Source organism: Platalea leucorodia, assembly GCF_965183815.1.
Source record: "Platalea leucorodia genome assembly, chromosome: 2".
NCBI classification, from domain to species: Eukaryota; Metazoa; Chordata; class Aves; order Pelecaniformes; family Threskiornithidae; genus Platalea; species Platalea leucorodia.
Window position 1 is genome coordinate 25,511,488 of NC_138824.1, and position 27,327 is coordinate 25,538,814.

The following is a 27,327-nucleotide window of genomic DNA, read 5'->3' on the forward strand; positions in this document are numbered from 1 at the left end:
GAATTAAGAAAGACACAGCATCTTTTGTTTTAAAATGGTAGCTCTGAGAGTGGGGGCAACGGTCTGGACTCTCTGAAATTTAAAAGTCCAAATCTGCAAGGCACTATTAAAATAAATTTTCTATAAGGTTCTTATAAGGAAGTAATGCTTTGTAGGGGAGGCTGGAGGAAGAGACCAGTCAGGTTGGTCCCCAGCAATCACCAGCAGTCATGCTGTGGGCATTTCTGCCTAGAGGAGTCCAATGAACGCCCATCTCCTACACTTACCAAGCCATAAAGCACAAAATGCTTGTCAACACTCCATTTAATGCTTTTAGTACAACAGACTGAAAACCATATGAAATACAGTGTGCCACAGGAAGCAAGCAGAGAGATGTTTGAGGGAGCAGCCACTAAGTTTACAAAGTAAAAATGTTCAGACAATCCTAGGAAGCTGGTTACGACCCACATAGCAGAAGCAAGGAAAAAAAAAAAAAAAACAAAATCAAAAAGCAAACAGGGATGCCCACCAATCTAGCCTGGGGGAAAATAATTTCTGGGGGATTGACTCAGGTTCAAACATATGACTTATACATGCCAATCTGAAACTCAAAGACTTTCCCGTTTCTCTGTCATCCCCAACATCCTTTCTGTAGTCACAGGGAAAGCCAGAAAATAACTTAGAAATCAAGCTATGCATCAGGAAAAAAAAAAAAACATTTTCTGCCCAACACAAAATTGGATATTTAGTGCTGCAAATGTCACACAATGGCATTTCACATTGGTGTTGCTTGCTTACTTGCATAACAAAGGCTTTGGGGAATGCAGATACTTGCTTTTGAGCACACTCACCTCTACCTTTATGCAAATTAAAAAAAAAGTAAATCTACTCATCCAGGGCTGGCAGGAAAGCAAAACGAAGAGGTACAGAGCAGCAGTTCAGCCTGACTGCCTGTCACCTAATCTTAAACTAAATTTGACACAACTTGATTGAAAGCGAAATTAAATTTGAGTTTAAAAGCCATTAAAAACTTCTGAGTTCATAAGTGATTATTAACTTCCTGAACACTGTGAAGCCTCTGACTGTTCATGCAGGATGCGAGCCTTGTGCAGGCTGAGCCCCATGCTTTGGGGAGCCCTGACACCCCGTGGCATCGCTCCCCAGGGGGTACCACAGGCTGCTGGCAGAGGGGGGCCTGGCTCCCGCATCCAGAGCAGGAGCTCATCCTCTGGCTGCAGCATGGTAGCTTCTGCTGTGTTGAGAGTGGCTTAAATTTATCTTTGAATTTAAAAAGAAATGTTTGGGAGGGGAACAGGTTTTCTAATTCTAAATAATTTCATTCTTTGGGTAATAGGCAATGATGTCAATTTAACTCAGCTGCTCTATGGTTCAACCTAATAGGAGAGAATAAACTGAATTGGTAATAAGCTTGCTTTTGACATGGAGAATCTTCTAGAAGGATGTGTCATCAGAGAGCTCCCAGATGTAATGAGTAAATCCTGATTTAAAAAATTGCCTATTCTTTCCCCCTGCCCCTGAGTGCTTGCAGCTGTGGAGGCAGCCACAGGACCCGGCTGCCCAGGGCTGTGCAATGGCTCTCGCCACGCTTGGCCTGGGGAGCTGAGAGCAGCTCTGCCGAGGCTCCTCTGGAGCCCCGTGCACATGGGCCACCCCATGGAAGACCTGGCAGGAGCACAGGAGAAACGGGGCTGGCTCAGAGATGCGTCCCAGCGCCACCAAGCCCTCCCTGCCGCCAGCCAGAGAGACAAACCTGGAGCTGCCCACCTCAGCTGGGCTTCTTCAGAAACAAGATTAGCTTAAGTCCTGCAGTAATTAGTGCCAGCAAATGACATAACAGCTGGCCTACCGTAGCTGAAAATTGAAACCAACAACTCCAGGAACACACCATTTCTAATACCTATGAAAAAGATGGCGGTCCTTTCCTCCCCTCGGTTAAATGAGTATTTTTGTAACGATACATTTGGAAAGCCTGTTTAATTCTTCTCCCTCTCTGCGCCCCCTGCACCATCATCATTCCCACTTTATACACAAACATTACACTGTGACTGCATCAAAATAGCTTTTCTGTGAAGTGCCTAATCTGTGTGTGAAACACTGCAAATATTCAGCTGGACCTTGGTAAGGTCCCTTCAGGGACCTTCAGCAAGTTTGTTCTTCCACCAGCAGCAGCAGCCACAACAGGAATGCTCTGCCAGTCAGACTAACAGCCCTTACCCCTGTGAAGCAGATAAGAAAAGAACTAGAGAGGAAAAACTGTAAAATCAGCCTTAAAACCCTTGAATGACAGTTCCCATGAGGTATCAGGATCTGGGGAAAGACTGATTAACAGAAAGCAAATGCAATATGGGGCACAGAGGGGCTAGGAGAAAAGGAGAAATGAAAGAAACTAGATGGGAAGAAAATAATAAAATGGAATTTTATAAATAATAAAGAGGGAAAATGAAGGGCAAAGAAGGAAATGAAAAGGAGGAGAAAAAAACTGAGAAAAAGAAGAGGGGATAAAACCACAAAGACCTATAAAGAAACTCCAGGTTAGTATTGTAATTACTTTGCCTCACTGCATTTTTTCCCAGATACCATCATGCATGGGCACAGCATTACAATTTGACAGTTAATCAGTCATTTAGGGATTCCTCATAATGCTGTATTAATATTGCCATAGCGCAGTGAAACCTTCCCACAGCCTCCCAGTTCCTGCAGCACATCCTACTGGCCTTATCCTTACCCTTTTACAGGGCTGAGAGGCAGCAGAGCTGCATCTCTTCCACCTTCCTAAAGCCACCAGCAGCGGCAGCGTAAGGTCGGTACGTGCCTTTCTGAATTCCCTCCGTGTTGCGGGTGCTGCTGGGGAGGTGGTTACATGCAGAAGAGAAGCAGGAAGGAAAAACTAGAAGGGAAGGATGGGATTTGTGAGACTAAGCCAGCGCTCCCTCAGAAAAAGCCACAACTTTTGGAAAACCTGACAATGGGACATGTTCATCTAATCCAGGAAATCAGCCCTGAAGGGCAGCCTCACTAATGGCCAATAACCAATACCGCTCCCACAGGTGCAGGAGCAGGCAGGGAGAGAAGCCTACCTGAAAAGGCCCAGCATATTTTGAAGGGAAAATGAGGGTAAAGCTAACTCCGGAGAGGATATGGTGGTGCTTTCTGGGTATCCTCATAGAAAGCTGGAGTATGGAGCCCAATCCATGGTCCTGGAGTCTGGAATGCAACCTGGCAGCAGGGTCAGATGCAACGGGAGAGCTTTGTGGCCCTTCAGACTAGAGAAGGTGGCGGACCTCAGAGACCTGGGCTATACACTGACACCCTTCGTGACCTTCAAGATTTGAACTTTGGTCCTGATATAAAAAATAATTTTACCAGTACTTTTGTAACAGAAGCAAAACCTGTTTAGGGAATTTGGGACCTGAGTGTTAAAATAACTATTAACCCACTTTGCCTTAAGTATCACTGCTACATTCTTGGACTTCTGTTTTGTTTCCATGGTGGCTGCACGACCCTGACCTACTCAGCCATAACTACTCATAAGATTTCCCTCTAACTGTTCTTGTTGCCTTCACAGATGGACAGAAGATCTCCCCCTGCTCACTAGCTCAGATCGCAATGATACAGTCTGCTGATTCCAGCTCTTTGGAGGTGTAGCACTACAACACACCTTTTCCTAGGAAGCCCTCACAAGTCTCTAAGTAAACACAATACGTGGAAGGAACAATGTCCATCTCACAGCAAAGGAGGAAAGAGACAAATTTAGAGCCTGAAAAGTAACAAAAGCAGCCTTCTTCCCCCAGTCCTAATGTGGAAAGAAAATGAATTTCACAGCATTTGAAAAACTACTGGTGGAGTGGAGATGTCACCTCTAGAAGCTGTGCTGCGGTGCTCGTTACAGCTTACTCTCCTCAGCTGCAGTTGTGACACAAAATTCATGTCTTGCCCAATTCATCTGGCATCTGAGGATAATTTTTACAAACATGTTGGCAACAGCTACAAGTAATAAATCAAGCTTACATCACCATCACAGCTCGCTCTTCCTGACATGGAGCTGTCACTGGAAGGGGGGCTTAAGTAATAAAACTTCCCTTGGAGACACATCCGTGCATCCCTGAAAATGCTGATGCTGCTCAGGGGGTATTACCCTAAGTGGGGGCAGAAGAAAATTCCCCCCAAAAAGAAAACTGACCCTGCAAACTCTGTTTTGAGACACTGGCAAACTTGCTTGTAAGAAGTGCACCTCTGTCATAGTTTATGAAATAACCTTTTAAAACTGTTATCTCCTTCCATGTCACAGCACTGAGACAACCTCTCAATAACAGCTACATGGGAAAACAAAGGCAAATATCACAACATAGCTTACTTACAGTACCAAGTGTACATGCGAATCCATAAAATAATCGTACTTGGTGATTTTCTCCTAAGAATAAGACATGCCTGTGAGAGTGAAATAGTAATTGGATTATGCTGGATTGAATGTTTTAGTGCTACTTTATACCATTATAGAATTGACATGATTATACAAATGGAAAGCATAAAATCGAAAGTATTAAACTGAAGTTCTTGTGAATTTAGTACTTCCCTCTCCCTGCTCCAGAGACCTTGAAAAAATATATATTTCTGTAAGTTGCATTATGGCCAAATCCTCCCCCGCAAGCCTGAGGTACTAAGAAGGGACTGTACCTGGGAACACAGAGGAGGAAAGATTTCCAGCGTCGTGCTTAAGGTTTTATGCATACAATTTCCATTAATCGAGCTAATATTTACACTCAGAATTTCAACCTTGAAGAAGTGAATTATATTCAGAAAGATAACAGTTTATTTTAAAAAGTCAATAACCAATGAACCATATTTTCATTTTCAATGTTTTATTTAAAGAGTTATTTAAGGGGAAGAAAATAATAAGATGAGCCTCTGGCCACTCAAGACTGAATCATTTTATAGATGTAGATGCAGTTAGTCAGCTGAACAAAACATTACATGACACCATTTTACAGTTCAGGGACTGATGGGAACAGAGACATCATGTGAAATAATTTTCAATATATAACTTTCTGTTTAATAACAAAGAAACAAACAAAAAAGCAAACTATGAACAAAGGCAAATAACCAGATAGTCAAGAAAACACACACTGACCACAGCTCAGTGAGCTGACTGTAGCAATGAGAATTCCTAAAAAAAAATTCAATTATATGTGGCATTTTCAGAGAAAAATGTGTTTTCAACACTTCTTTTTGCAAAAACTTAGATAATTTCCTGAGTGCAAACCAGTAGCAGGCTTTACGATTCATAGAATGCAAACAGAAGAGATGAAACCACCTGAACATGCAGCTGTAACACTTGCACTGGAATTAACCAGTCACCAGGTATTTTTCTGTAGCAGAGCATCAGGCATACCATCTTGATATAAGCAAGTCAGAATAAACTGCTTAAACGTCGTAGGTCTGAAAAGTCTGATAGTCTCGTCAAAGTGGCCAATTATGTTCTTGGAAATACATGTGTTTGTACTACCTTAATCCCCACACTTTCCAGTTCGGGTTAACAGACATGGGAAGTTCTTACTCTGTTCTCTTCCATCCTCACAGACCCTACAGTTACAGTACCGATCCTGAGTAAAGACAGATTTTCTAAAAGGGTCTGAAGAGGGTATAAATAGGCTTGCTTAGGTTTTATTTAATAGAGAATCCAACATGGGTACATCTCCTATGGGGAATTTTTTTCCAAGGCACCACTGAAGTATCACATCTCAATACTTTCACCTGTTGCTTTGGAGTAAAGGTGACGATGCTGTGGAAGAGCAGGACTGGCAGCCTGTCTAGCTCTTCGAATCTCTATGAAACACATTGGCCCTCATGTAGACCCTGGCCCACAAGATGATGGTAGAGTGTGGGCAATGCAGATGGACTTGTGAGATTCCCTACCAACATGATGTAGCTGACAATGAACTAGGCAGGAAAATACTGCCAGTTGCTCGTATCAGTGACTTTCTCTCCTGCATCTCCATGTGATGGGTTTCACTTTCCTCATGTACAAAATCAGACCCTTCACTTGTTAATACTATTACATCCTTGCTCTACTGCTATAAATGAGCACTGCCATCTGTGCCTGGTAAGCCTTTCTTGCATGCGTCCAGCATCCCCTTACAAATCTGTGTTTTTCAGATAGAAGCAATCTATAGTAGCACTGGTCATCTGCACTCTAACGCATGTCATCTGATCCCTGTTTATTTAATAAAGAGTTTGTATTTGGAAACCACTGGCAGTAATTCAACAGTGAAGGACTATGGATTTAAGTATTATGGATTTATGTAAGTGGAGAGAAAACCAGTCTGGTTCATGCTTAAATGATTATGTTGAGCACTGCCAGCTCAGCTGGGGGGGAAGCTCCCGCTTCGTAACTCCCCTGCTTGGCCCGTGGGACATTTGCCGCAGAGGGGAAATGGGAGCTCCTTTCCTAATATTCCCTCCTGAGGACAAAAGAGCAGAAGAGATGAAACTAAAATAAATCTGTTTTCATTAAAACTTTAGCATTGTAAACAGGGCATCTGAATAATAAAATGGATTAAGTTGCACAATTTTAGCCAAATGGAATGGTGTATTTAATTTTGTTAGCGACAGCTGCGGGCTTGGCATTGTAGTAGTTAATTTCTTAGCTTTTGCTTTAAGATCATTTTAACAAGCTTCCCTTCTCCCCATCTCTATTACTACCTTCTTTTAACTGCAGAGCCTGAAAAAAACACAGAGAAAATGAAACATCAATGCAGGTATGGAAGCATCATCAGGTCTCAAAACAGAAGTCAATAACCTGATTTCGCATTAGTTTAGACCGTCATTAAACCATCACATCCATTTAGAAAAGACACAGCTGCTCAGCTTGGAAGAGCCATTCTAAACAGCCAGAAGCATCTCTCCCCACCCCTACTTCTTTTGCGCCACTGCGCGTGCTTACATGATGCATGCTGAGAATCCAGTTCAGAAAAGGCAGTCAAAAAAAAAGAAATGGCAGAATAGCTACCTGGCAGCAGGTGAGAGAGCAAGAGAAAGGAAAACTGGGTGAATAAATACAACATCCACAGACAAAGTTTGGGGGCAGGTGGGTAACCTAATCTGTGTAAGGGCAGAAAAAAGAAAGTTGTCCAACAGATTAGGGCTGCCTCAAACTGGTGCTAAAATTCTGATGCTATATAAATCCTGAAGAAGATACGGGTGCAAGAGTGGAGGCAGTGTGGGGAGAGCTGTGCAGCAGCACAGCCATGGCATGTACAGGTACCTGCCACAGCAGGCAGGGCTAGCGAGCAGGCCACAGCCCCACTGGCTACAGCTCTGCCACGTTTGCTCAAATTTGTTAGTACTCTAACCTAAACATAGCCTAAATACAGCTAAGCAGAAAGTACAGTGGAATAATCTGGCCTAACTTAAGGAGAGGACCCATCTGAATTGGGGTATAGGCAGATAAACCCCACGTAAGTCCCAGTAAACAGACCCCTGCCTCCTTTCCCGCCCTGCTTAATGCTTTGAACATAAACATTAGGCGCATCGCTGTTCACTTGGAAACTACCCCGAATTCTGAACCTCAGTCACCCATGGATGCCCAGAAATCTCTCTCTTGAGATGATGATGGATGCTATCTCTTACAGCCACAGAATCACAGCATCGTTGAGGTTGGGTGGCACCTCTGGAGATCATCTAGTCCAACCCCCTGCTCAGAGCAGTGTCAGCGAGAGCTGGTTGCCTAGGACTGTGGCCAGTCAGGTTTTGAACATCTCCAGAGACAGCGACTCCACGACCTCTCTCGGCAACCTCTTCCAGTCTTCAATCATCTTTACAGTAAAAAGATGTTTCTTATGCTCAAGCAGATTTTTTGAGAAGAGACTGGCTCTGTCTTCTTTACACCCTCCCATCTTGTATTAATTAATAAGATCCCCCTCTAAACTGAAAAAAACACACAGAAGTATCATCACAGTGTGTGGTCATAGAAACATCACCCAGGAGTCAGAAAACAGCTCAAGCCATGTGCTGTGTAGTGTGGATGAGGCCAACCTGCTCCAAAAGAAGCTAGCCCTAAGCAGCATAGACACAAGCCAGTCTGTGCCACTTGGCCTATGGGTCAGGGAGTACTCCCTTGATCACTTCTCTTTAGCACGAGGGACATAACCTTCCGGTACACTGATGCTGTGTAGCTGTTGGCTCACTCCCTGGCTCTGGGGTTCAGTGCTCTGACGATTTTCTCTAAGTCTTATCTGCTATAAAGAGGTGGCCCATAACAGTGGGGGTACAAAACAGTCAGTTTTGGTTTCAGGGCCAGGGATCAGTCCCTCACCTTTTATTTAGCAGTACAGAGACAGCCAAAACTTCAAAAGGCACGGTGTTTTCACCCAGGATACCCTATTACCTTGTCATTAGGAGACACTCTAGGGCAGAGGGTCTGAGTAGAGCCATCAACTCTTCGATGAAGTGCTCTGAAGTGCTGTAATTGCTCTGCTGAAGCTGGGAACTGACATTTCATGTTGCCCTGAAGTCTCCTCAGAAGGAAGTTCTGCATTATAGATCCCAGGGAGATGGAGACACCTCACATTTCCTTCTGGCTCCTCATCCTTTCCACACAGACAGCCAAATACTGGATTTAAGCAGAATGGAGGTGGCCATTGGAGAAGCATATCAAGAAATGCAGTATTAACATGGGAGGAGTCCACAGGCTCTGTACAGTCAGTGGAAAGACAAAGGCACTGAAGTTAAACGGCCTGTATCTCCACATGAAGGTCTCTAGGAGAATCCACTTTTCCCCACTGACACTCTAAATTTGCAGTTCTGTTGAGTTGCCTGACCCACTCCCTCTTCCTCCCTGCTCTCCCCACCTCTGAGCAAGCAACGTGAGAGTCTGGTTCGTGTAGCAGTGCCCCAGCTAAGCAGGAAGGATTTCATTGTAAGCAACTGCAGCCCACTGAAATATGTACATCCAACCCCACTGAAGTTGGCAAGAGTTTCCACAATTAATTCCAGCTATAGCCTCCCCTATCTGATTTTACAATGCTTAGATCATCAAAGTTACAGGGGCGGTATACACAACCTGCTATATTCTCACAGAAAGCTGTGGGATCACAGCGAGGCCTCCAATATTTCTAAATTTGGTTTCACAGATTTAATATTTGAGGGAAGAATGGGACAGAACAGGTAGAAGACAGTGCAAAATAGCTTCCAGCCTCACAGAAAGGATCATGAGAATTTGAATTGCAGTACTAAAATGTCCCAAGCAGGATTTACTAACCTCCGGCTGCAGGACTCCCTCTCCTGCAGCTGCTTTCAATAATAAAGTCTCAGTGCCTACTGTTTTGTTCCTTACATATAAACAATTCCAAGTGGTTGCTTCAATTATGCTGAATACAAAGCTGCAATGTCTCTGGCCAGAATGACTTCTGACAGCTACAGGAGTTGCAAGGCCCCAGTCTTGCAGGCCTCCAGAATTTAATCTGTCTGCAAATAGCAGCTTGAACAGCCCCCAGGTTCTTCATGCTGGGATAAAAAGAGACAAAACGATGTTCACTTTGCAACACCTTTCAGCTTAAAAAGGATAAAACTTTAAAACCCCTCCAGAAATCCAAAGAATGGGAGCTCTTGGCTGCTAGCTCATAAAATACAAAGAAAAGAATGGCAGCGTGTTTGCTATTTCTTTTTTTCTTCAGAACAAAACAAAACCCTCTACAACTGACTTCAGACCAAAAAAAATAAGGAAGGGCTGTGGGTAAATCCTGAATTATTTTCTTAAGCCAAACCAAACAAACATGATATAAAGAGAACAAGTGAGACAAAAGGGAATCCATAAAAATTTCAAAGCAATATGGAGCCACTTGTGAGCTAAGGTTTGATCTGTGTCATGATAATGTAATGCCAAAGTAACTCCAATGACATCAACAGAATTACTCTGGCTTTATAACAGCATGACTGGATTCATAATCTGGCACTGAACATATTTTTATTGAAGCCATCACTGCAGTTGCTACACTCCTCAGGTTTATAGATGTTTTAAAACTGTTAAAAGTGAGCTGTAGTTATTTCCAGGATATGGATATAGTAAAAGAAAGATATCAGCCAAAATGCTATGGGCCAAATTTAAAACTGATGGGACTTTGTACCAGTTACTGACTGACATGAGCTGTGCATCTGACCTTCTGTGTGTTGTGTACATCAGTTAGGACAAGATGGATCTGTAGAGTGCTCTCATCTCCTTGCCAAAGTGCTAAACAACATAATGAGAGTGGTCAAAATTAAATGCAAGGTCACCAAAGACTCAGACTTGGGACTGCAAATATCCCATCAGAATCCTGTCCTCCAGCATGTGACTGAAGCTAGCCTAAGGTAAAGACCATGTTTTGCTCAGTGAGCTTACGGGATTTTTCTGCACTTCATGTAGCAGAAGTCTGGGCTTGACTCAGGGGGTCCCTTCCCTTCTGATGAGGGTGAGGGTCTGTGTCCCTTAGCCAAGAAGCTGATTGAATTCCAGTCTATGAAAGCCTTGATGTGCGAGAGATTTGGAAGCCATGCAAAATTTATAAATTTGCTCTGTGGTAAAGAAGCGCCAGCCCCGGCTGCTGTTGTGGAGAAGTGATGGGGGGTGGAAGCGAAATGAGATATCAAGGAGGATGAAGTGCAGGATAAGACAGAGGGGAGGGAACTGTGGGAAGTCAGAGCTCTGTTTTCTGCACCACAGTTGGAAAAAGTAAATCCATTGTTTGCATATTTTAAAGCTGCATAAAGGACCTGGCCTCCCAGTAGTAAGTCAGCTTTCAAAAATCTCTCGGCAGTCCAGAAAGAGTCAGACTCTCCAGCTATTGCCTCAAGAATGCTCAATGTCTTCATCTCATTTCATCCCATCATTTTTTCCCCCAAAAACATTCGAACGGATAAGTTCCATGTCACCATCTGTTAACTCTTCACTCTCTGTATCTAGTCCAGTTCAGTCAAGATCAGCCAGCCATGGTCATTCATTCCATAAGGTGGATTCACTTTGGTGGTAGCTGGACTGTTCTCATGGTCCCTCTGTCAGCTATTTGCCTCCTTGCTTGCTACTGCAGTTAATGCCATAATCTGATTTCACATTCCACTTTCCTTCTAACATCTTAATTTTTTTCTAACACTGTTTCACCTGACACCTGCTGACTCTGGAAGACTTTTTACCTCTGCTGTCCCAAGCAACTTCAGCTGAAAGTGAGATCGAACAGGGTTGGATGGCCAATACCCACTTCCAGCAGTGGCTGTGGCACAACACTCCTCTGGCCAGAAGACACTGTCTTTGCATGTGTGTGCGTCCACTAACGCACAAAGACACGTTCATACCTGTGTGCTGAGTCTTCTCGTTATGACGGGATGATATGTTCCTGTCACAGAGAAGGGCCAAAATTTCTCAGTCACATTAGCAGAGATATTAAGTAATTTTACATTGGCATAAAACCTAGAAAGTGGTCTCTCTTCCTTTCTACCCAATTCAGTGATGTTGGCAAAAATTAGTCTAAAAGACAAAGGTCTTTTATTTATTAGAAAATTCACAAAGTAGTCCTCATAAACAGATAAATATGATGTGATCTGTAAAAAATAAATTTGTTGATGTACAAAGATAAAAAGTTACGTCATATTGCACTGCAGCATCCTGAGCATTAAGTTTTAAAGTCAAATGAATGTTCTAAAAGAGTTTTGATATACGAATCACTAAACAAAACAAGCTTCATAACAGGAAAGAGAAAAAAATTAATAGGAGTTATTAGTAATGTATTTCTCATGAGTGAACTTGCTAGCAATTGCCCAGTCACTTTATATAAAGCAATACAAAGAGATAAAAAAATATTACAGTCTGCTGTAGGAAATGCATTCTGGAATAAATATGGGTTTGAAAGTCAAAGTAAAGAAGGTTCTTCTGAAGCCAAAGGAAAACTTCAATGTCCCTAACAGGACTATAACTGATGACAAAGAACAGTAATTCTCCTGCCTGTGCAATCTGTCCTACTCAGTGTCCTTGGCCTAAGGAATGAGATAGGATGTAGGGTGCCAAAAATTCAGTAATATTATATTCTGAAATTAAAGGAAAAATTGGCAAAAGAAAATCTCATCATTTTTCTCCACATTTTTCTCTTCATTGGAATAAGAAAGACAATAGAATAATGACCAGCTGGTGAATAGAGTGGCCTATAGCTTCTCATATGGCAAAATAATCAGAGAAGTTCAATGTCAAAGCATCTGCTCCATGCAGGATGACATCAATCCAAGCTTCTAAAGGAAGGGAAAACCCTTGCTGCTTAGACAGATATTAAACCTTTCTGGAATCTGAAATATATGTCCCCTATTAGAACAGTCATTCGTGCTCTTCAGAAGAATTGTCTCCTACAGCAGCTCTTAGATGAAACCAGGACAATTGAAAATGTTTATAAAAGATGGATACGTTTGATATCATGACCTATAAGAGCTTGATAAGTCAGTAAAACTTTCAGAGTCCACTCAGGAGATGAAACTCCTGGTGAACTACAGCAATACACAAAAAAAATATTTTTGTAATAACAGAATATAGAGATTTCAGATCTTTACGTAATCCAAAGGGTTCTTGTTTCTGTTGAAAGGACTCTGTGGAGAACAGAGCTTAGCCTTTTTGCGTACGGGGCTCCTGTAAGCAGTTTGGTCCCACCCGGCTGGCTTGGGCAAATGCAACATACCTACATCTTTATGTCTCTCACTGCCCAAGTGATCTTCCATGGCAAGAATGACCTTGGGGGGGGGCAAGGTTGTGTATGGGGCCACAGACAACACTGAATGAAGCAGCTGCAGAACTAACTCATGACAGAGACTGACCAACTCACAGGACACTAAGTCAAAAAAGATGGAACAAAGATACCTTTTTCACCCCTCCCTTCTACCTGTATTATAGAAAAACCTCAATTACCTCTTAGCAGTAAAGGTTCTGAGACACACAGATGAATGGATCTGATTCCACTAGCACAGAGCACTAGTATGCATGTAAATTAGTGTTAATTATAAGATGTTCAGTCTCACTATAATTCATATCTTGGGATGCCCAAAAAATTATTTCATAGAAAGCAGAGGTGCCTTTCATTTAATTACAAACTCTAAGTTATGCATTTGGAAAATTGAAAAGTCTTAAAAGCGTAGTTATTCTCTACTGACTACCGAATTTTAAAGTATCATTAACTGGAACAGATAAAACAAGATTAATTTAGATCACATTATGTCAGTAATGGCTCATAAACATTTCTGCAGGCCCAAGTTTTACCCCAGAAACAAAGCAAGTGCTGCACTGGCAGAGGCCAAGGTGCCTCCTGTCTGGAGGTCTGGCTCTGGCTGCAGCACACGCCAGAAGCCTTGGGGGAAACCTGCATGTGACACCATGGCAGCCCCACAGGGAGGGGAAGAACGCCTCCGGTCTCCTGAGTTCCTGGGAGTGATAATCTCTATCATCATCCTACTTAGAATAAATTTGGGATTGCTCCCACTCCTTCCATCCAGTTTCAATGAAACCACAAACAACTACAAGTGGCAGCCACATGTTAAATGTCACACCAATATGCTTACTGACATATATATTAGCATGTACATATTATATATGCTTTTAAATATAAAAAAAAGTTTTATTTGTTTAAAAATGTTACTAATTTTAAATTAGCCTTTTACATTTTTTTCATACTACATGGTTGTTCCTTTGTTTCAAAAATATTTGCCACCTTTCTACAAAAATGGGCTACTTCAGTTCTATTTTATGAAATACTCTCTGTTCTTATCTTCTTTCTAGCTGCTCTATGTGACTTTTGACTGTGTTGCATTCTCTGTACCTTGCTGTTCTGTTCTTCCCTGGAATATAAATGCCAGCTTTATTAAATCTGCTGTGACACCAATCCTACATGGAAGTACTTGGGGCCCTAGTCTGATCTCATTGATGCCAATGGGAAAATAATTGTCCTCTAAATTAATCAGTGTTGGCCAGGCAATAGGCTTGTCATGTCAATAAGGAGAAAGCTATTGCCCAGCTGTTAAATTTAGAATATTGATACAGAAAGAATTCTAATCATTTGCTAGATAACTTACTTATTTTTCCACTCCCATCTCCTGCCCTGTGCTCCTGCGGTTTGCTGCTTCCCATCACAAGCACTTGTGTGATTCTGAAGAGGGCTAAAACCGGTTGCCTACGTGTGGTCAAATCCAAACCCTTGCAAAACAAACCAACCAGACAAATCCTGCTGTTTTGACAGGTTATAGGAAGACCGAGCACACGCTGACTCAGTCTCAGCGGTCAAAAAACCCACCGGCCCCTTTACCCATAAGTGTCCGGCTTTCTGAGGATTTGGCTTATGTACAAATACAAACCAGAGAAGAGGCAATTCTCCAAACTGCTCAGCTATTTAAAAAATCGGTTAAAATTTTAATGGAAATGCTTAGTCTGCCTTGTCACCCAATTATTAATCTGACATTTACTTCTGTATATGTCATTAGTGTATCTGCCTACTGGCTATTTAACCTATGAATACATTTACCATTGTTTCAGCTCACAGGACAACGAGCTCATCTGCCTACCTAGAATGGAGAGTTTATTACTGCACTCATTTTTTTTTCTATGTATTAGTCTGTTTTTAATCATAGAATCATAGAATCGTTCAGGTTGGGAAAGACCCTTGAGATCATCAAGTCCAACTGTTAACCTAGCGCTGCCAAGTCCACCACTAAACCATGTCCTCAAGCACCACATCTACCCATCTTTTAAATACCTCCAGAGATGGGGACTCAACCACTTCCCTGGGCAGCCTGGTCCACTGCCTGACTACCCTTTTGGTGAAGAATTTTTTTCTAATATCCAATCTAAACCTCCCCTGGCACAACTTGAGGCCATTTCCTCTTGTCCTATTGCTTGTTACTTGGGAGAAGAGACTGACCCCCACCTCACTACAGCCTCCTTTCAGGTAGTTGTAGGGAGCGATAAGGTCTCCCCTTGGCCTCCTTTTCTCCAGACTAAACAACCCCAGCTCCCTCAGCCGCTCCTCAGAAGACTTGTGCTCCAGACCCTTCACCAACTTCGTTGCCCTTCTTTGGACACGCTGCAGCACCTCGATGTCCTTCTTGTAGTGAGGGGACCAAAACTGAACACAGTACTCCAGGTGCAGCCTCACCAGTGCCGAGTACAGGGGGACAGTCACTTCCCTAGTCCTGCTGGCCACACTATTTCTGGTACAACCCAGGATGCTATTGGCCTTCTTGGCCACCTGGGCACACTGCCGGCTCATATTCAGCTGGCTGTCGACCAGCACCCCCAGGTCCTTTTCCACCAGGCAGCTCTCCAGCCACTCTTCCCCAAGCCTGTAGAGTTGCATGGGGTTGTTGTGACCCAAGTGCAGGACCCGGCACTTGGCCTTGTTGAACCTCATACAGTTGGCCTTGGCCCATTGATCCACAATGACTTCATCTATCACTCTCTGGTTTCGAAGTCTACTCATGAACTCCTGTAAAAAACTTCTATCAAACCTTTTCAAAAGGATAGAACTATGTCCATTTGTGCTTCTTTCCACACTAGCTTGAAGGTACTTTCAAAGAACACTAATATGTTAGAGAAACACGATTTTTAGCAGCTGGCTGTATTCTAATTTTCGTTTTACCATCCCCCACTACTCAGCAAAGTTTTTGTGAGCTGTGCCTTCCCCAGACTGAAAGCATATGCTGTGGATTCCAGGTGGGTGATGGTGCAGGAGGACCTGAGAGCATGCATCACGATGGCTTACCTGTTGATCAGAGATTGTTATTTTTCACTGTCTCCCTACACTTAGTAGAATGCCTCCATACACTGCAGGCCAAATGAGAACTCCCTGGGCTCCAGCTGAGATACTTGGTTAAAATCACTGCAACCCTGCATCTTTTTTGTTTGGGGGAAATTTCCCATTTGCCTAATGTAGAACAATTCTTAAGAAACCATGTGGGCATTGCTATGAAGGAATTCTCTTCAAGCAGACATAAGCCCATCTTTTCCCACCTCCTGCTCCCTTCGAAGCTTGCCTTGGGCCTGTCTGTGTGAGCAGGCTGATATACAGACACTGGATCAAAAGGAGGCAGCAGGGGATTGCAGAGTATCAAGTGACTTCCCAGCCTTATCCCTGTCTCCCTGACAGGCAGTATGCCAAGTGAAGGTTGGGAAATGAGTACAGAATCCATCTGGACACCACAAAATACTAGGCAGTGTTTAGGCCACTGTCTGAGACTGCTGCTGACCCAGAATTGTCTCCCTGTTTCCTTTACTCCCCTGCCTGCCAGCAACCCTGTGCTGTTTCTGGAATCACAGCCCAGGCCACCTTTGTGGTAGACATGAGCACACTGCTCTCTGCTCATGTTCATTATAAAATATTCGGTCTGATGCAGTTATACAATGGTAATACAATTGTACCGGAATTGAATAACTGCATTAGCTGAACTAGTACAGTTTTCCTTCTTTGGGCACAGCACCATGCCAAGGAAAAACCCAGTCCCTGGATCATGACCATTCATTCGCAGGCAAAAGGCTACGGAGGTGAACTGTAAGCTCTTTTGTTCATGGCTTACCACTGCCTTGCACAACAGGGACCCAGTCCATGGCCCGGCACCCTAAGCACCCCAAAAGTGCCGCTGTAACTATGCAACAACTACTAATGCTAGCAGGCAAAGTATCATCCATTTTAAGCTCTGATTTTATACAGTGTTCTGCTTTGTCCTAAAAAACTAAAATCACACCATTCAACCAAAACCAGTTAAAACAGTGCTCAGTTATCTTTGGAATACACAGGCGGGAGTCTGTGTAGACAGGGACCAGCAACCAAAACCCCTCCTCTTAGAGAAGAGGGCACCCCATGCCAAGGATGAACAGCGCTGATGCTCCAAGAAGTACTTGCACTTCACCTCTGAAATACTGCAGAGCCAATCGCAGGGTGCATGAACACAGTGAGGTTTTATCTCGACAAACTGACTGCATGACAGCCTCTTCACGGAAGCTTAAATTTCATCTGAATACTAATGCTGGCATTGTGTTGACTTTACAATGCAGAGTTCTCACACTCTCACTATCAGCTCAACCACCATACAAATTTCCTTCATTACTCACATACCAAAACCCTCCCTTGCAGGAAATTACATGCATTTCAACACTGACAACAAGCAAGAACTGACAAGTAAATATTCTGCTGCAATGGGATTTGAAATCTGGACTTCGAATGCTTTCATCTCCAGATGATATCGTATCATAGGCTTTTTCATAGGAAGCTTTAAAATTTTGTGTCACCTTTGCAAAGCCACAAAAAGAATCACTGAAGAGTGTGAAATTTCAATTAATATTGGCTCCCAAAAGTTAAGTCAATTAGAGAAAAATATTCAGTATATATACGTTTTCAAAAGGCTGAAGATTGGAAAAATCTTGAAAAAAGTATTTTGAAAGAGAAAGAAAAAGTTCCTGTCTTCTCAATTACATGAATGAAAATCCAAGACTGTTAGAGTTGCTACTTCAGGTTGTACAGGTAATATGAAAAGAAAATTATACAGAATCAATACCAGCCCTATCCTTACTATGCAATGATGAGAATTTATCCCACACAACCAAATCCAAATCGAAATTCTAATTTGAGAAACAACCCAGCTTGTCGCAGATTATCTTTGTTGGTGCTTTACGAATACCAAAAGCCCTTATAGTGGGGAACTGCCATCTACCAAACTGAGGAAGGAACGCAGCTGGAATGTGCTGTGTTTTGCCAATCCCAGGCTGAGAAAAATTCCCATTAGGGTCATAGGGCAGGTTTCAGCAATTTTCAGGCTGTAATATACTGCAAAACTACTAGAGCCCAGCAAGAGGGAGATGCAGTTTATGCCATCATGGTCCCCTCCTCTGCCGTTTCCACAATTCAGCACCAATTTTAGGCAACAGAATAAAATTCAGCTCTATAAGTAGGCGTGATTTCCATCCTTCAGACCCTTTCTGCCATTACTTTGTGCCATTACACCTACAAAGCCCTGAGATCAGTTCAACAGGCAGTAAGCTGTGCCTGAACTGTACCACAGGCACCAGTACCGCGCCGTGCTTACCTCATGCCCCCCTTTTATGCTTCAGCTATTATCTGTGTGTGTAACAACCAGCCTTCCACTTTCTCTTTCGTATGAACCTCATCGTTTCAGTGCCCTACGTGTCCCACTGCATCACACACACCTATATCCATGCCCTGGTGGGCAGCAAACACACGTGAAAGAGCCAATTGTCAGTGCCTGTCAAAATGGTAAAAGGCTCAACAATAACCACCTGTCCCTTGGTGGGGCTGGATTTCTTTCCTCTACCCATACGCTGAGTTTCACATGCATGTTGGAACATGGTACCTATGAGCCTGGTACCTGTCTGTCCTTTTGGTTAAAATCAGCCAGCATTTTAAGAAATTACTGGGGAAAGGAGTGACCAGCTTACAAGGCAACACGGTTGCATCAGTTGTGTATCCTTCGGAAACCAGGAAACGAAATAAGTAATTGGATTCTGTAATAATTGACTTTGTCTTAGTGGGTCTGAATTAATCCAAAGGATTAATATTTGTGAAAAGAAAGAAGGAAAAACTCACCATCTCATTTATTTTTCCTCCCCAACTATCTGCTGCCAGCATAGGCTAGTGTTTCTCCTCTCGTTGTTTACTGCAGTTCATTTTATCTTCAGGCAGGCATATATTTTAATCATCTGAGCTATTCCAGGTAATTCTGTAGATGTTGTGGAGTTGCTGCAAATTTTCACCACGGTAACTAAACTTGGAGGTTATATAAATATATATTTTGTCTTTTTATTTTGCTTGTTTTTCAGTTCTGTGCCCAGCCTTTCAGTTCTTTACATCTGCATTGCTGCATCAAGTCTCCACTTCAGAGGAATATTCCCCAAAGTCCCTGTTCCTTGAAACACAGTATTTTCTTTAAAAGGCAGAAATGACTTTGTGGTCTGACACTGGAATACCTGAGGGATTTCTACTGAACTTACTGTGTGAATGTTGACAGAATCAGCAGGAGACAAATAGCAGCTTTACTCTTCTAAACAGGGTTGTGGAAATGCCACTGTATTTATAATGGAATGTATAAATCCTCCAATCCCTTTGTTCATTGTTCTGCAAGAACTTGCTTAAACTAAACTAAACAAAAAACACTTGTGCAGCAATTCTGTTAGATTACACCAACAACAGAGGAATAAATGAATATGCTAGTCACAGTCTATAGCAGTCTCCAAAATTCTTCGTTTTCCACCATACTGATTTATGCCTAATGCAGAAGAAGACTTATCATGCACAGGTGTATTATTAATGTTACGTTAGAGGTAATACATGGCAAAGTCTGCAATAATAAAACAGTCACTGGACTTTGGCTGACAAAATAAGGAAAATCACTACCTCTGAATACCTTCTGTGTTTCACTTCTCATTGGCAGAGATCCCACCAGTGGGAATATCACTGGGAGACGATGCTCCACTTGCCACTAAAATACTCTAGTCTCATCTTCATTTGGAGCGCAAGTGGAGAGAAGAGGTAAAACAGCCACATCCAACTCTATTCATTCTTAAGTAATTTAAAAAAACCAGTCCCAAGCAGAACCTGAAAGACTCCAGAAAACTACACAAAAAGGGTGGAGAGTGAGAAGACAGGACCAAGTGAATAAACAATTAAGATTAGATTAGGATAGATTTATACCTCATTCTGACCTACTTCTCTTTACAAAATGGGGTGAATTACTTCAGACATGTTTGAAGTTGTATGTGTGCACTCTCTGTCACGCTGGACGCTTTCCTCAGTCTTCTTTCTTCTTAGAGAGAAAAAAGACACAAAAATGGAAAAGAAATGTATGCTACTCCCCTCTTTCTCAGGAAAAGGCCACAGGTCATAATGAGGTATGCAAGACCTTTACCATTTATTCTAAACTGGTAACATGACTAAATTTGCATTTGACATCTATGAGCACAACAAAGCCCAGGGCAGAGGGCAAAAACGCAGCTGCACACACTAAAAAAAATAGGGAGAATATGCAGAAGCCAAGAGTCCTACAGTTCTGAGGACTGCATTAAGGAAGGGTAACATGATATGTATCTCCGATCCTTTTCTGGGTTGCATGTATAAAAATATCTCTAGCCCACTTTGGTTCCTTTGATGCAAACAAGTTTGCATCAGTGTAACTGAGGGTATGTCAACACGGCATTCAAAGGCATAATTTTGGATTGTGTGGATATACTCAACTTTTAAAATATCTAGTTCATGTACTCAAAGCACTGTAGCTGTGGATGGAGTCCAACACATGTTTTCTGACAAAGTTGCCAGAAGATGTAAACCACTGAAATTTTGTCCAGACTGGGTCCCATTATAGAAGCCATTCAACTCCATTTTCTTTCCAAACCCAGGATAAACTAGCCACAGAGATTAAAAAAAAATCAGGATGCGACTCGTTATTTGGGTTATTCTGACCATAGTACTGTGACACCATGTCTAGTGGCATTAGTATTGCAGCCAACAGCAGTAAATTAAACGTGCTTGGGACTGTGCTTGGGACTGTGCTGGCACTGAGGCAACTGGGACACAAAAGCCAACTGAGACAGAACAGCCACACAAAAACCTCTCACCCCTCCATACTGGATGGCTGCACCCGTACTACCCACCGAGAGAGTCCCTGGCCCGTGCCTACTCCTGATCCATGGCCAGGATTTGTGTATGAGTACAAGCATGGTTAAAATGGTGCCAGCACAGTGTTGAAGTGAGCCAGAGACCAAACTAAAGGACTGGATCTCTACTCATCCACATTGCTTAACTCAGAGCATGTTTTGAGCTACTCTGGGTTTCTCCAAGACACCCAAGGACAGCTTGGGGGAGAGCTCACTCCACGGACTATCTGCAACAGGCAGTAGAGGTATAACTGCACCAGGGGTGGCTTACAACAGTCCCAGCTTCAGACCCTCAAACTCTTCCATATATCCTCCTGCCGCATCACAGGGCATGCCAAGCACCTTGTTTTACACCGCACAAACAAGACTGCAGAGAGCTGCAACACAGGTATCACATTATTTCACACAACTCAAGCTGAAAATAATATTTATGTCTTTGGGCCTCAAAAGCACCACTTAAGGCACAGGGAGACCCACAGCCAAGTGCCACATAGCTTGGAAGAAGTCAGTGTACTAGATAAAGAGCTCGCCCTGAGTAATCTGGCTGTGAGCCAGCTTGCCTCAGATTGCTCTGTAGCACCCTCCTATTCATCAGTACAGAAACAGCTTATGAGGTATTGCAGAGATGCAGAATAACCCACTGATTCTTCCATTCCTCGTTCTACATCCATTACATGTAGAGCCTTCCTTTCCTCACCCTAAAATGTCCTCCCTACAACTTTCATAGCATGGACAATTATGAACTTCAGTTTAGTGGTCCCTTCGAATCCTTTACAGACCCTCTTGTAGTCTCGGTATTTATAGAAAGGATGTGATGCCCCTCGAACTGTCTGGTACTTTGGGTCAATTTTAAAGTGGCCCTCAAATCCAGGTCTGCAGGTCTATCTATACCATAACCCTCTGCATTTGCCCTAAAGCACTCCAGTCTGAAACTACCACTCTTCCAACTCACCCAGTTCACTCCTTGCCTGCCTCTTCCTTCAGTTTGTTCAGCTTAGGCTGAAGGTTCGAGAATGGGAGGTCAGTAACTGACTGTCCCACGAACTCCCTCATATGCCTCACTTCTGACCCCCAATTCTCCGGTGCCTCTCTCTGCTGTCCATATGAAGAGACCAGCTGGAAAAAGAGCCAAGAAATTCACACACCATTTCCGAGGAGGCCTCTATTTTGCAGTTAAGAAGCACAAAATGTGGGCTGCTCTGCTGTGTATTATGAAGAGAGATACAGATGGTGTAAGACAGCTCACGTGGTTCAGAATAATTGAGAAGGAACCTCAGGATAGACCTTACATATCAATGTAGACATATTATACTTCCTTTGCAGATGGCGCACACCACGGCATATAGATGTACCAGAAGCTCTTCACCCCACAGAAGTAAAGCTGCATGCCTTCTAAATAAAAAAAAAACCCACCATCACACAGCTAAAATGAAGCAATCAATAATCTTGCCATTAGGTCTATTTCTTGAGTTCGACAAGGTACCTGACTGATCACGAATAAAAAATACTGTCTCTTTCTTAAATTATGGGCACAAAGCGATTTCAGTTTTGCTGGGTACACACAGAAGAGAGAGGATTCTCTCCCTCCTTTTTGAATGACACTGGGAATATTGTGTTTTAATCAATTAAAGTCTGATGCTGCTACACTGCAATCAGAATAAGAAGTTCTGACTATATTATACTTTTTCCCCTTTCCTAAGATGCTTCTACTTTCTTACTGCAAAATGCTTCTAGCTGTAAATTATTTCTGCATTTCAGATTTATACAGAAATATGTATAAACCAAATGAAGAAAAATGAAAATATATTCATGCAGCTGTTTCTGCCTATCACCTTTAATCTTTCATGCACTTTAAAATATGTGCTTCCCACAAAGGGAGAGAGAAATCTATTTTTGCTTTATGCGAATATAAAAGTAATTTGTTGCCATAGCAATATTTTTCCATCCAAATGCTCTTAACACCACAGTTGCTTTAGGTTTTGGGCAAACTGTAACTATCCCAAAAAACCATGTAAAGCGTTATGCTTCAATACCCTCTTCAGTTCCATTATAATCACATCTTTCTGCTAGACATCATTAACAAAAAATAATTCAATACAGATGTTTATGTCTATACAAGCTTACTCCTAGAGACCACTTTAAAAATCATTTGCTTGCATCTTGTTTAATTCAATTTGCATTAAATTTCTGTAGAATGGACTGAAAAAAACCCACCCCAGTCTCTATCCAGTGGGTCAAATTCTGAAGCCCACAGGAACTGTGCACAAATCTAAAGAAAGATGTTCATCCCCTGCATGCTGTACTTTCTTAAATTCCCACCCCCCCCCGCCCCTTGCATAGTGCTCTTTAGTAGGGTTCTCAGAGACGTCAGCCCTGTTCATTTCCATAGCAACCCTATCTGCAGAGTGGAACAATTTGTTAAAATTGTTGGGGTTCAGCCTTTGAAAACAGCAATACCACAAAGACTGGTATGAGAAGCCTCGCAGAGCTGGGGTTAGGAATCACAGGAGCACCATTTTTTTCACCTTAATTTTGACTCTGTCCTGGGAACAGCAACTTCCATGGCTCTGGAAGAACATTTCATGCAAGCTGGAACTATGGATTATGGTACTCAAAACACAGCGCCGGGTTGAAGCTTACTATGTATTCTTATTGCAGTATAACATAATGTTTAAATACAAATAAAACAGAAACCAAATGAAACATATAATCCTCAAGATCTTAATAAAAAAAAACCCAAACCAGAACACACAGATGTTGGCAGCTTTCCACTCTCTTCCACCTACACCTTAAGAGCGCTTTCACAGTACAGGGGATTTGTGTAAATTGAGGCCGACCGCCCCAGCCCACTGACAGCGCTTCCAGGCATGATGCCACACTAAACTCCATCAAAACCTCCGCACTGGCCACCTGGTGCTCGTACGTCCGGTGAAGTTCTCCAGATGTGACCAAAGCTGAATCACTGTGCAGTTCATTTGGAAAGAAGGCACTGTATGTGTGCATGTCATTTTTTTACTGTTTCTGACTGGATAGGAGTTGTGCACATGTACCTGTCCTTGTTACCTTACACACATTTTCAACAGGCCTTGACAGCTTGTTTGCCTGTTTTGCTGCACACTCTTGAGCCTGTGTAGCCTTGCTACACACTCAAGAGCCTGTAAACCCTTTGGGGATATTTATTATATATCCCACAGGGGGTCTGGTAAGCTTTTCTGTAAGACTGGAACATAAACACTAAATAAACATGCTTGTTATAGACCAGACATGCTAACACAGTGTCCTGTTTCTTAAAAAATCTATCATATGCTTTCTTAACCCAGCTGTAAATCATGATTTACTGTTGTATTTAAATTGTCACCATCTGTTTAAAGCGGACATGAAATGCAAAATGGTCTTTTTTTCCACTCTCTCACAGCCAACCTGAAATGCAACATGCATTTTATACTTCTGAATACAACTGACTCCGCTGCAGACCGCCCTTCTTTTGTGCAATCATTTGCACTAATAGTGCCTGAATGTGTCTTTTATATAGCAACATAGAGAGGGAAAGGAGGTAGCACAAATCAGCGAGGTAACTGCAAGCCCACGAAAAGCGATCAGGGGGTCTTCAATAGATAGATACTTGCAGTATATAAACTGCCATAACATACTTGCCTTAAGGTGAAGTTTCATGGTCAGCTTAAGACAAACGAAATCCACGTACTATTGCAAAAACATGAGCGCTGTTGCCTTCCCTTCTGCCCCACTCTGCAAGCTGCTGTCCACTCCCTTCTGCCAGCATTAAAGCAAGACTGGGAAGCCTCTCTAGCCAAAAGCATTTTTCTGTTCTTGAGTTTTACCAGGTTAGTTTTCAGTCAGATCAGTTTCCAGATCTGGCTCATCATGCAACCAGCCACATAAACCCTAGTGAAGGAGTGAAATTACCCCTTTCAAGGGCATCACACACAGCGCAAATGGAGGTCAGTTAATCCCTGTTGTGAAAGAACACTCTTAACTGACTAGATTTCATATTGATAGTGTTCTCTAAGGGGTGATACACAAAATAACTATCAATCAGTATGTGTCAGGCAGTTTACTGCCAGAGGAAACAACCTACTGTAAACAATGTTTCTGCAAGACAGGTGCATATTTAGTTCACTATTTTACAGATAAGGAAAGAAACTGAACCACATTAACTTTTATTCCTAAGGTCAAAGACAAAATACATAAAGCAGTATACAAGGAGAGATCTCCTGACTCTGAAGTCCTGTACCTTAACTACAAGGCTACCTTTCTTTGCATATGCACCTCTCTTTCATGTGTGAATGCACACATATAGATTTATGTTTCATAAAGAAATGTGTCTAACACTGTGAAAAATTGATTTTTGTGGTGAAAAACAAAATAACAACTAATTTTATAAGCTCTACTAAATTACAGGAGCAACAGAGAAAATTAACAAGCAGAATGTGCACAAAAGAATGTGATATAGCATCACACAGACTTCATTCTTAGTAGCAAAATTGTTAACTGGTTTTTACACCTTGGCATAACTATTAAAGAACCATTCCATGTTTTACACTGCTGACTTCCAAATGTGTTTTGAGATGCCTTTTTTTTTTAAATGTGAAATTCAAATAATTTTGGTTTACCAAGAATCAACAGGTGTTAACAATATCATTGCATCAAGGCATAGTGCTTATTACTATTATTTTATTCTTAAGTTCAACCAAATACCACTTGATAGGAAGGGAACATAAACTACTTTAAACATAATGGCAGATGAGCTCGGTTTTGCTTGTGTCAACATCATAGTTTTAGAAATGCCAGCTAACAATGAGCTTTATTGTACCAAATGGGATAGGTGATCAGGCACTGAACCATTTTCCTTCTGGCTGCTTACTTTCTCTCCACAGTCAGGCAGATCCACAACTGGCAAGGCTCCAAAAGGCATGGAGATTCATAAATGCAAATATGTATTAAATATGCAAACATTATGGATCAGTGTGCCCTGAAATATGCATGTTCTTAAAACATCGCAACATAGTTTCCTGATAGTACCTAATGACATCTGACAGCTCATATTCTAAACAGATTTCCTTCTGGAGGAAGAATTAGTGGGGAATACAAATAGAGGGATACAAGAAAGTAAAATAAGTATGTTGACAGGAAGAAAGAAAATGCAAGGGCAAATACAAAACTCCCCAGTGTTGATCACGCTACAGAAACTCCTGACCATACTGCAGTACACAGAGCAGAAGGTCTGTTCCCCCAAATCACACAGCAGAGAGCTTGGGAGAGTCTGGGAAAGGAAGGACGTGAACTTGGGAGCAGAGGTATGCCGATGAATCTGCAAGTGTGCAGGCTTCCCAGCCAAACTCCTCTGGAAAGAAGGATGAAGCAACTGTAAAGGTGCTCAAAGGGGCAGGCACACAGCCCTCACAGACCTCTCCATCCTCCGCTTTAGGTCAGGGCTTTACCCTTCGTGAGGTCAGGGATTTGCTCCTCCTTACACACAGTGAAGCATCCATCAAAGTTGTGCAGTAAGCAGCTTCACCAGCTGGAAATAACGTGCCAGAGAAAGGCTTTATTTAAACAAGCAAAATACTGGGAGGGCCGATTCTCACAGTTGCCACCCTGACAGCCGAAGGCAGGCAGGTGGTATTAAGATCCCGCACAGAGAAGGCAGCTTGGTGCCGGACTAGCATAAAAACCCACAACTGCGGCCCGTGCCCTTGAGAAGTCCGAGGAAACGGAGCCACAGGCGGGGCAGCGCCGGGCCGGCCCGGCCCACCCCACCGCCGGCCTCGGGGACGTGCACCTGGGGCACCCCGAGGGGCCGCGACCCGCCGGGCTCGTGAGGGAGCCACCCCTCCGGCGGGGCGGACCCCCGCGGCCCCGCGCCTGCCGGACCTCGCTGCGGGGCCTCGCCCCCCGCGGTCGGTTCCACACCGAGGGAATAAGCTTTGAGCTCCCGTTTACGCTGGGAGACGGGCTGTAGGCCCGGGGGAGGCCCAGGGAGTCACGGCGCTACGGGGGGAGGCGGGACCCCGCCTGGGGAGACGCCAGCGGGCTCCGACCCTCCCCGCGGGCGGAAGCCACCGCCCAGCCCGGCTCCAGGCGGGACTCCCCTTCCCAGGGCACGGCAAGCGGGACGCCGAGCTGCTGCCTGCCCCTCCGCCGCCCCCGCCGCACGCCCCTCGCCCTTCCCGCTTCCCCCCGGCCCGGCCCGGCCCGGCCCGGCCCGGCGCGCCCCTCCAGCACTTGCCCCGACACCTCCTTCCTCCGGCGGCAGCGCGGCCCCTCGCCCCGCCGCCGCCCGGCCCGCGGGAGCTCCCCGCCCCGGCCCGGGCGGTGCCCGCGCTCCCTCCCTGCCTCCCTGAGCACGGCACCGCTCCGCGGCTCGGCTGCCCGTCCCCCCATCTCCATAAGTGAATGGGAGGGAGAAAACCCCACCAGGGTCCCCTATCCCAAGCTGGAGCTGGTCTCAGCCCTCGGGCTGGCCGAGCAGGGGCGTGAGGCCCTGAGGCGAGCAGCCCACCTGCGGCCATGCCTGGGGATGCCAGATCCCTCCAGCCCCTTCCAGTGCTCCCCCACCTCAGGCAATGCTGATAAATAGAAACGTGGACGTTTACTCCGGTTCAGTATGCGATGGCAAAGAGTTTCCGTAACTCTGATTGTGTATTTCAAAAGAGGGA